Raw genomic sequence first — 9,224 nt, forward strand, 5'->3', positions numbered from 1 at the left:
GGACCGCACCGCCACTTCCCAGCAAATTAGGGACACTGTTGCTCCTGGGGTATCGGCGAGGACCATTCACAACCGTCTCCATGAAGCTGGGCTACGGTCCCGCACACCGTTAGGCCGTCTTCCGCTCACGCCCCAACATCGTGCAGCCCGCCTCCAGTGGTGTCGCGACAGGCGTGAATGGAGGGACGAATGGAGACGTGTCGTCTTCAGCGATGAGAGTCGCTTCTGCCTTGGTGCCAATGATGGTCGTATGCGTGTTTGGCGCCGTGCAGGTGAGCGCCACAATCAGGACTGCATACGACCGAGGCACACAGGGCCAACACCCGGCATCATGGTGTGGGGAGCGATCTCCTACACTGGCCGTACACCACTGGTGATCGTCGAGGGGACACTGAATAGTGCACGGTACATCCAAACCGTCATCGAACCCATCGTTCTACCATTCCTAGACCGGCAATGGAACTTGCTGTTCCAACAGGACAATGCACGTCCGCATGTATCCCGTGCCACCCAACGTGCTCTAGAAGGTGTAAGTCAACTACCCTGGCCAGCAAGATCTCCGGATCTGTCACCCATTGAGCATGTTTGGGACTGGATGAAGCGTCATCTCACGCGGTCTGCACGTCCAGCACGAACGCTGGTCCAATTGAGGCGCCAGGTGGAAATGGCATGGCAAGCCGTTCCGCAGGACTACATCCAGCATCTCTACAATCGTCTCCATGGGAGAATAGCAGCCTGCATTGCTGCGAAAGGTGTATATACACTGTACTAGTGCCGACATTGTGCATGCTCTGTTGCCTGTGTCTATGTGCCTGTGGTTCTGTCAGTGTGATCATGTGATGTATCTGACCCCAGAAATGTGTCAATAAAGTTTCCCCTTCCTGGGACAATGAATTCACGGTGTTCTTATTTCAATTTCCAGGAGTGTACATACACAAGAGGATAGCCCTACCCTCGTACATAGGTACGCCAAAGTTAAAATAAACGTAATGCATGTTTTTGTTGTAGTTGTTGTAGTCTTCAGTCTGAAGACTTATTTCATGCTGCCCTGTGCAAAACTCGTCATCTCCGAATGTCCACTGCAACCACATCGTAAATAGTCGTGTAATTATGTACTAAATAGACTAATCCTTATTCCAGCACTTAAAACTGATTAATATACTGCTGTGGATTAAGTGATTCCAGGTGCAATTAGCACATAACTAACAAAGCTAAGCCGCGTGGGGTAGCCGTGCGGTCTGGGGCGTCTTGTCGCGGTTCGCGCGGCTCCCCCCATCAGAGGTTCGAGTCCTCCCTCGGGCATGGATGTGTGTGTCGTCCTTAGCGTAAGTTAGTTTAAGTTAGATAAAGTAGTGCGTAAGCCTAGAGACCAATGACCACAGCAGTTTGGTCCCATAATCCTTAACACAAATTTCCAATTTTTAACTGAGCTTATGTATTTTTAGGGCTATAATGTTAAGCATAAAACTTCCTGAATGATTTCGTGATGCACTTAATTGCAGTTCTCTTTATGCGATGTACGATTGTACAATTTCGACCTTACACCATTTTCAGGTATCTAAAACAGAACCATTATACATTGAAAGCATTAGTATCACTTTCGATTTTAGTATAGGAACAAATCATACGCTACTAGGATTGTAACTTACTTTATGGACGATTCTTTAATGATAAATTATGGGATGTACCTCCTTCCTCTCGTGACGGCATGTAATTGTCATAAAATAAATTAGAAATAGTTTTTCGCTGTTTTAGGAGCACATTACTTTTGAGCAGTTGTTGCAAAGATCTTATACTCGTACATAATGTTGATGTTTTTAACATATACTAGGAAGATCATAGTTATTTTACAGAAACGAATTAATCAAGCTATATATGTCTTTGTTTCCAACTACATTTAATTATCGTTCATCATTGATGTGAATATGGCCGGCCGGTGTGGCCTAGCGGTTCTAGGCGCTTCAGTCCGGAACCGCGCGACCGCTACGGTCGCAGGTTCGAACCCTGCCTCGGGCATGGATGTGTGTGATGTCCTTAGGTTTGTTAGGTTTAGGTAGTTCTAAGTTCTAGGGGACTGATGACCTCAGATGTTAAGTCCCATAGTGCTCAGAGCCATTTTTTTATGTGAATATGACTGTATGTAATTTACTTGAAATAACCTGTAAATATTTGATATATTATTATGGGAGCACGCCATTTGTGAACAGTTGTTACAATGATCTTATATATAAAGTCGATCACAATATTCTAATGAAACAGTATTGAAAACCATGACAGTCGACTAACACCTTTCATGAACTGCTCTATGGTTGCATGATGTTTCGCATTACAGTCATATTTATTAACGAGTACAGCGATGATTATAAATTCTGTGGTTTTATAACACTTCATCGTGGAATTGGTAAAAAAAAATTGTCTAGGCATTTTCCATTTCGTAAGTGATTTTGATCATTAAAAACTGTGTCTGACCGATCTTTTAGATGGATGTAAATTTCAATTTCTCCCATCACACACATGATTTTACCTATCTGGAACATGTGATATTTGTGGAGATGCGTCAGCACTAGGTATTTTGTGGCAAATGCCTTTTAAGTATTCAGCAAGCGTGGATAGGCTATCGTCGCTTATCGCTGCGTGGTGTTTGAATCGTGTCGTAGCTTTCCTTCCTTAGAAGAAAAAAAATTTTTCAAGTTAACTGCCCAATCAGTAGTTAAAAGCAGTCGGTTGTCCCATCACTAGGTACGGAACAAGTCGAGCGTCAAATCGAACACGGACAAAAGGGAAAACCCAAATAATGCTCACACTTTTATAATGTTGAATACAAGATAACATATAACATATTTCATATAGAAACCCAGTGTCTCTTCATTACCATCTATATACCATCGACAAAAGAAAATCGCTATCAGTGTACGGAATACATTAATTGACTATCGCATCTATTCGACGTCAACGTGCAGTAACAGCTCACAGACAGCAAGTGGCGACACTAACATTGGGGGGTGTTTAAAGCGTGTTTCGGGGACATGGAAAAAAGTGGAGTCGTTTTCGTAATGCGGAAATAGAATGATTTATCGGACGTCCAAAAGTGACTGATCATTGCTTTACTTTTACCCAATGCTATCATTGTTTCTTCAGCAACTGTATTACTTTTGTAAAATAAAGAACAACCACATTCAGTCACAACAGTGATCTTATTTCAATGCACGATGAATTTCGAGCCCTGGGTGCTCATCTTCAGGTGCTATGACAGTCTACATCGATTACTTTTCAAGATTTAGGTTAATTCTGGTGTTTCCCGTGGTGGATGCATGGTTTTGAAGCACAGTATGATAAATATGTTTATGCCCGTAGACACAGTTTTCATTCTACAGCACATTTTGTAAATACAAGTCAGAAGCTATCTTTGTGGACCTTGTCTATCCCTACATGCAGTTTGTTTTCTTTCAGCACGATGGTTGGACTATTCAGTGTGTTACACAGCATGCAGCGTACATGCGTGGTTCGAAGAGCACCAGGGTACGTAATTCCTCCGCCCACCAAACCCTCTCCATGCAAACCTAATCGAGAATCTGTAGAACCACCCACAGCGGGCGGTTCACGTCATGGATCCGCTACTGAGACGTCGAGCGCAGCTGGCCACGGCAATGGATTCGGCTTGGTTCCACATCTCTGTCGGTAGCTAACACACCTCCTGCACGTCTCGCAGCGGTCCGCACGCTAAAGGTGGTTATTCAGGCTTTTGAGAGGTGACCACATCAATGTAACTGGACAGTGTGCTATTTGGTGGGTGTAAGAGCAGTAAGCTAACCAGTTAAGTATGATACACTACTGGGCATTAAAATTGCTACAACAAGAAGAAATGCAGATGATAAACGGGTATTCATTGGACAAATATATTATACTAGAACTGACATGTGATTACATTTTCACGCAATTTGAGTGCCTAGATCCTGAGAAATCAGTACCCAGAAAAACCACCTCTGGCCGTAATAACGGCCTTGGTACGCCTGGGCATTGAGTCAAACAGAGATCGGATGGCGTGTACAGGTACAGCTGCCCATCCAGCTTCAACACGATACCACAATTCATCAACAGTAGTGACTGGCGTATTGTGACGAGCCAGTTGCTCGGCGACCATTGACCAGACGTTTTCAATTGGTGAGAGATCTGGAGAACGTGCTGGTCAGGGCAGCAGTCGAACATTTTCTCTACCCAGAAAGGCCCGTACAGGACCTGCAGCATGCGGTCGTGCATTATCCTGCTGAAATGTAGGGTTTCGCAGGGAACGAGTAAAGGGTAGAGCAACGGGTCGTAACATATGTGAAATGTAACGTCCACTGTTGAAAGCGCCCCATACCATCGCGCCGGGCGATACGCCAGTATGGTGATGACGAATACGCTTCCAATGTGCGGTCATCGCGATGTCGCCAAACACGGATGCGACCATCATGATGCTGTAAACAGAACCTGGATTCATCCGAAAAAATGACGGTTTGCCATTCGTACACCCAGGTTCGTCGTTGAGTACACCATTGCAGGTGCTCTTGTCTGTGATGCAGCGTCAAGGGTAACCGCAGCCATGGTCTCCGAGCTGATAGTCCGTGCTGCTGCAAACGTCGTCGAACTGTTCGTGCAGATGGTTGTCGTCTTGCAAACGTCCCCATCTCTTGACTCAGGAATCGAGACGTGGCTGCACGATCCGTTACAGCCATGCGGATAAGATACCTGTCGTCCCGGCTGCTAGTGATACGAGGCCGTTGGGATCCAGCACAGCGTTCCGTATTAGCCTCTTCCACCCAGCGATTCCATATTCTGCTGACAGTCATTGGATCTCGACCAACGCGAGCAGCAATGTCGCGATACGATAAACCGCAATCGCGATAAGCTACAATCCGACCCTTATCAAAGTCGGAAACGTAATGGTACGCATTTCTCCTCCTTACACGAGGCATCACAACAACGTTTCACCAGGCAAGGCCGGTCAACTGCTGTTTGTGTATGAGAAATCGGTTGGAAACTTTCCTCATGTCAACACGTTGTAGGTGTCGTCACCGGCGCCAACCTTGTGTGAATGCTCTGAAAAGCTAATCATTTGCATATCACAGCATCTTCTTCGTGTCGGTTAAATGTAGCGTCTGTAGCACGTCATCTTCGTGGTGTAGTAATTTTAATGGCCAGTAGTGTAGCATCATATACCGTAGGCAATGGCTTGATACAAGACGACATGCACTATGTGATCAAAAGTATCCGGACATCCCCAAAAAGATACGTTTTTCAGATTAGGTGCATTGTGCTGCCACCTGCTGCCAGGTACTCCATATCAGCGACCTGAGTTGTTAGAGAGCAGAATTGGGCGCTCCGCGGAAGTAAGGGACTTCGAACGTGGTCGGGTGATTGGGTGTCACTTGTGTCATACGTCTGTACGCGAGATTTTGACACTCCTAAACATCCCTAGGTCCACTGTTTCCGATGTGACAGTGAAGTGGAAACGTGAAGGGACAAGTACAGCATAAAAGCGTACAGGCTCGTCTGTTGACCGACAGAGCCCGCCGAAAGTTGAAGAGGGTCGTAATGTGTAATTGGCAGACATCTATCCAGGCCATCATACAGGAATTCTAAACTGCATCAGGATCCACTGCAAGTACTATGACAGTTAGGCTTAAGGTGAGAAAACTTGGTTTCATTGTCGAGCGGCTGCTCATAAGCCGCACATCACGTCGGTAAATGACAAACGACGCCTCGCCTGGTGTAAGAAGCGTAAACATTGGACGATTGAACAGTGGAAAAATGTGGTGTGGAGTGATGAATCACGGTGCACAGTGTAGCGATCCGATGGCAGAGTGTGGGTATGGCGAATTCCTGGTGAACGTCATCGGCCAGCGTGTGTAGTGCCAACACTAAAATTCAGAGGCGGTGGTGTTATGTTATGGTCGTGGTTTTCATGGAGTGGGCTTGCACCCCTTGTTGTTTTGCGTGGCACTATCACAGCACAGGACTACTTTGATGTTTTAAGCACCTTCTTGCTTCCCACTGTTGAAGAGTAATTCGGGGATGGCGATTGCATCTTTCAACACGATCGAGCGACTGTTCATAATGCACGGCCTGTGGCGGAGTGGTTACACGACAATAGCATCCCTGTAATGGACTGGCCTGCGTAGAGTCCTGACCTGAATCCTATAGAACACGTTTGGGATGTCTGGAACGCCGACTTTGTTCCAGGCCTCACCGACCGACATCGATACCCTCCTCAGTGCAGCACTCCATGAAGAATAGGCTGCCACGCCCGAAGAAACCTTACAGCACCTGACTGAAAGTATGCTTGCGAGAGTGGAAGCTGTCATAAAGGCTAAGGGTGAGCCATTACGGTATTGAATTCCAGCATTACTGATGTGGGACTCCACGAACTTGTAAGTCATTTTCAGCCAGGCCCCCGGGCACTTCTGATCACATAGTGTATATATCATAAATGGTTTCTGTATCTCGAACATTTCTTTTCACATCTACCGGAAGAGGTACTCACGTGTTCCGTGCAAAAACATTCTGTATTTGAAATATGTTTTCTTTTAATTCACTACTCAGTATTTTACCTTTCCATTTCTTTATTGTTTAGTCCCGGAAAACGTTCGAAAGAATTGTAACGTAACAAGAATTTACTTCAGGAAATTGTTAGTGGTATGTTGCAATGAGATCATTATGTTTGTTGGATGTGTTTTATTGAAATGCTTGTATGTTACTTTTCGAGACATTATACAGGGTGGAGGAAACAAGATGGTAAGAAGTTTACAAAAGGAGAAGGGATGCTGAAGGGATCAAAATTTTGCGACTAACCATGCGTTGATAATCCACCACTGTCAAGTTACGACCGTGAAATGATAACTGAATAACGACGAGCTTGCTCAGCTAACACCTGGTAACGTATCCGTTTCAGATGAACAGTCAACGCTCGGCAAATTTTAAACTCCTATTCATGGCTGCTTACGTTAGATACGAATTCTCTTTTTTGTTTACTGGGTAACGCTGGACTATTAACTTGTCTACGATGAGAGAACCGTAATGGCATTATTATGTTAAGATGAGGTGTATTGCAGAAACACCTTTGCAGTAAGACAGTCCACATAAGTTGCAATGAAATTTAAACGCCACATACTTCAGTTTTTGATAATGTACCCAGAGCATATTCTTACATTGCCGGAAAGCGTTTGACACGATTCCCGACTGTAGACTGTTGTCGAAGGTCCGAGAATACGGTTTAGGTTGCCGGATATCTGAGTGTCTCGAAGACTTCTTAAGTGATAGAATCCATTATGTTGTCCTCGACGGCGAATGTCCATAAGAGACGAGGGTATCCTCAGGAGTGCCCCAGGGCAGTGTGATAGGTCCGCTATTATTCTTTGCATGTATAAATGATCTTACAGACACGATGAGCGGCAATTTACGGCTATTTGCTGATGACGTTGTGGTGCACGGGAGGGTGTCGTCATTGAGTGATTGCAAGATTATACATAATGACAGAATTTCTAATTGGTGTGACAAATGGCAAATTGCCTTAAATGTAGAAAACTGTTAATTAATGAGTAGGGAAAACAATCCCGTAACATTCGAATACAGCGTTTGTAGTGTGCTCTTGACATAGTCTGATCGATTAAAAACCTAGGCATAACGATGTATAGCGATATGAAGTGCAATGAGCATGTCAGGTTGATAGTAGGGATGGCGAATGCTCGACTTCGTTTCATTGGGAGTATTTTGGGAAAGTGCAGGCCATCGATAAATGAACCAGCGTATAGAAAGCTAGTGCAACCCATCGCTGAGTACTGTTCGAGTGTTTGGGACCCCCACCAGATTAGATTAAAGGAAAACATCAAAGCAATTCAGAGGCATGCTGCTAGAACTTTTTTCAGCGCGCAGTTATCGTGGAGATGCTTCGGGAATTCCTGGAGGGAAAACGACGCTCTTTTCGCAAGGCACTATTTGAGGCCGACTGCAGAACGATTCTGCTGCCGCCAACATAAACTGTTCGTAAGGACCACGAAAACAAGATGCGAGAAATTAGGGGTCATACGGAGGCTTTTACATAGTCATTATTCCGTCGCTCTATTTGCGAATGAAACACGAAATGAAATGACTAGTAGTGGTACGTGGTACCCTTCGCCGTGCAGCGTACTGGGGCTTGCCGAGTATGTGCGTATATCCATACATCCACTGATGAGTCGAGGGGAAATGGAGAGGCTCAGTCACCTGAGCTCAAAAATCTCCTTCACACGTATTAATGGCTTTAGTTTTTATTTTCTTCTCTTCATTGTATTAAGACCATTTTTCACCATAGTTTGTACCAACAACATACTTACATGGTTCGAAAAGTGGCAATTGACTCTGAATAAGGAAAAGTGTGAAGTTATTCACGCGAGTACTAAAAGAAATCATCTAAATTTAAATTACACAATAAGTCACACAAATCTGAAGGCTGTAAATCCAACTAAATACTTAGGGATTACGATTACAAATAACCTAAACTGGAAATATCATATAGATAATGTTGTGGGTAGAGCAAATCAAAGACTGCAATTCATTGGCAGAACACTTTGAAGGTGCAACAGGTCTATTAATGAGACTGCTTACACCACGCTTGTCCGCCCTATTCTGGAGTATTGCTGTGCGGTGTGGGACCCGCATCAGATGGGGCTGACGGATGACATCGAAAAAGTACAAAGAAGAGCAGCTCGTTTTGTGTTATCGCGAAATAGGGGAGATAGTGTCACAGACATGATACGTGAATTGGAGTGGCACTCATTAAAACAAAGGCGTTTTTCGTTGCGACGGGATCTTATCATGAAATTTCAATCACCAGTTTTCTCCTCCGATTGCGAAAACATTCTGTTGGCACCCACCTACATAGGGAGAAATGATCATCATGATAAAGTAAGAGAAATCAGGGCTTGCACAGAAAAATTTAAATGCTCGTTTTTCACGCGTGTCGTTCGAGAGTGGAACGGTAGAGAGACAGCTTGAAGGTGGTTCACTGAACCCTCTGCCCGGCAGAGTAATCACGTAGATGCAGATGTAGATGTACATATTTCCAATTTACTTCTATGTGATTTACTTTCCAACACTTGTACGGCCCTTTAAGGAAAACGTAAGGCACGACACAAGTTCCAAATGAAACTTAACTAATCTCAGAATATACTCCCGTAGTTTTACGAGACCAACAAGTAATTCAGATG

Source organism: Schistocerca americana, chromosome X (assembly GCF_021461395.2).
Source record: "Schistocerca americana isolate TAMUIC-IGC-003095 chromosome X, iqSchAmer2.1, whole genome shotgun sequence".
Classification (NCBI taxonomy): Eukaryota; Metazoa; Arthropoda; class Insecta; order Orthoptera; family Acrididae; genus Schistocerca; species Schistocerca americana.